The sequence below is a fragment of the Cherax quadricarinatus genome, chromosome 92 (assembly GCF_038502225.1).
Source record: "Cherax quadricarinatus isolate ZL_2023a chromosome 92, ASM3850222v1, whole genome shotgun sequence".
NCBI classification, from domain to species: domain Eukaryota; kingdom Metazoa; phylum Arthropoda; class Malacostraca; order Decapoda; family Parastacidae; genus Cherax; species Cherax quadricarinatus.
This window is the reverse complement of record NC_091383.1, coordinates 1,999,678-2,002,500: the sequence shown is the minus strand read 5'-3', so window position 1 is coordinate 2,002,500 and position 2,823 is coordinate 1,999,678. Positions and strand designations below refer to the sequence as shown.

Genomic DNA, 2,823 nt, shown 5'->3' with positions numbered 1-2,823 from the left:
CATGCATGTCGACCCTATCCCTGTACAGATTACGCCTATCCACCCACATTAACCACTAAAACCATTTTCGAAATGCCCGAAATGCTTTTTTGGACCATTTAATTACAAAAACATTGACAATCAACTTAAAGCCAATTCTAAATTTAATATAAATTCCATATAAATGCCTTTATTCGTCACCGGGTTGAGTGTAGGAGAGTAAGTCTATGTATATGCCCAGTGTATATGCTCAGTGTATATGCCCAGTGTATATGCTCAGTGTATATACCCAGTGTATATGCCCAGTGTATATGCTCAGTGTATATGCCCAGTGTATATGCCCAGTGTATATGCTCAGTGTATATGCCCAGTGTATATGCCCAGTTTATATGCCCAGTGTATATGCCCGATGTATATGCCCAGTGTATATGCCCGATGTATATGCCCAATGTATATGTCCAGTGTTTATATAAGGCGATGTACTGAAACACATTTCAGTTTCTCAGTCACTGTTATTGTGTGATAGATTTACACCCGTTCTTGTCTATCTATTACTATCTATTACTGTTACATTACTATTTAAAGCTAAGCATGTCTTCATTTTAATATATATATATACACACACACATATATATATATATATATATATATATATATATATATATATATATATATATATATATATATATATATGTATAAATATATATATATATATATATATATATATATATATATATCTATATATATATATATATATATATATATATATCTCTATATAATATATATATATCTTGTTATTGTAATGGATGTATAGTAAATATATTCTGGTACCTGCTTACACACCTGCTTACACACCTGCTTACACATGTGCTTATATACCTGCTTTCTGTCAGTACACCTGCTTACAGATGTTCATACATGCGTGCCAGTATACACGAGTATACACCGCTATACATGTGTATATTTGACTGTATAACTAACATGTATAGCGAAGAACAAGGACAAGGACAAGAACAAGGACAAGGACAAGAACAAGAACAAGAACAAGAACAAGGACAAGAACAAAAACAAGAAGAAGAACAAGGACAAGAACAAGAACAAGAACAAAAACATGAACTAATGAGCCTAAAAACAGCCTAAAAAAAGTTTAAGCTGACACTTTTGTCACCCATAATTATGTAACCCATAATTCTGTCACCCATAATTCTGTCACCCCATAATTCTGTCACCCATAATTCTGTCACCCCATAATTCTGTCACCCATAAATCTGTCACCCCATAATTCTGTCACCCATAATTCTGTCACCCCATAATTCTGTCACCCATAAATCTGTCACCCCATAATACTGTCACCCCACAATTCTGTCACCCATAATTCTGTCACCCCATAATTCTGTCACCCATAATTCTGTCACCCCATAATTCTGTCACCCATAATTCTGTCACCCCATAATTCTGTCACCCATAAATCTGTCACCCCATAATACTGTCACCCCACAATTCTGTCACCCATAATACTGTCACCCCACAATTCTGTCACCCATAATTCTGTCACCCCATAATTCTGTCACCCATAATTCTGTCACCCCATAATTCTGTCACCCATAAATCTGTCACCCCATAATACTGTCACCCCACAATTCTGTCACCCATAATACTGTCACCCCACAATTCTGTCACCCCACAATTCTATCACCCATAATTCTGTCACCCCATAATTCTGTCACCCATAATTCTGTCACCCCATAATTCTGTGACCAATAATTCTGTCACCCATAATTCTGTGACCCATAATCCTGTGACCCATAATTCTGTCACCCATAATTCTGTCACCCATAATTCTGTCACCCCGTAATTCTGTCACCCATAATTCTGTTACCCCATAATTCTGTCACCCATAATTCCGTCACCCATAATTCTGTCACCCCATAATTCTGTTACGCCATAATTCTGTGACCCATAATTCTGTCACCCCATAATTCTGTCACCCATAATTCTGTTACCCCATAATTCTGTCACCCATAATTCTGTCACCCATAATTCTGTCACCCCATAATTCTGTTACGCCATAATTCTGTTACCCATAATTCTGTCACCCCATAGTTCTGTCACCCATAATTCTGTTACCCCATAATTCTGTCACCCATAATTCTGTCACCCATAATTCTGTCACCCCATAATTCTGTTACGCCATAATTCTGTTACCCATAATTATGTCATCCCATAATTCTATTACCCCATAATTCTGTCACCCCATAATTCTGTAACCCCATAATTCTGTTACCCCATAATTCTGTTACCCCATAATTCTGTCACCCCATAATTCTGTAACCCCATAATTCTATTACCCCATAATTCTGTAACCCCATAATTCTGTAACCCCATAATTCTGTTACCCCATAATTCTGTTACCCCATAATTATGTCACCCCATAATACTGTTACCCCATAATTCTATCACCCATAATTCTGTCACCCCATAATTTTGTTACCCCATAATTCTGCTACCCCATAATTCTGTCACCCCATAATTCTGTCGCCCCCATAATTCTGTCACCCCACAATTATGTCACCCCATAATTCTGTCACCCCATAATTCTGTCACCCCATAATTCTGTCACCCCATAATTCTGTCACCCCACAATTATGTCACCCCATAATTCTGTCACCCCACAATTCTGTCACCCCATAATTCTATCACCCCACAATTCTGTGTCCCACAATTCTGTCACCCCATAATTCTATCACCCCACAATTCTGTGTCCCATAATTCTGTCACCCCATAATTCTGTCACCCCACAATTCTGTGACCCTTAATTCTGTCACCCCACAATTCTGTGACCCA

The 2,823-nt window shown here is 37.7% G+C and overlaps 1 protein-coding gene across 3 annotated transcripts in view; it reads left to right on the top strand.

The window, feature by feature from the left end:
- Positions 1-595, top strand: part of LOC138855371 (uncharacterized) — a 118,883-nt gene extending 118,288 nt beyond the window's left edge. For all 3 annotated transcript variants that reach the window (XM_070104444.1, XM_070104443.1, XM_070104442.1), the window contains one exon: positions 1-595. This exon is cut by the window's left edge and continues 200 nt beyond it. The gene's annotated coding sequence lies outside the window, so the exon portion shown is untranslated.
- Positions 596-2,823: the final 2,228 nt, after the last annotated feature.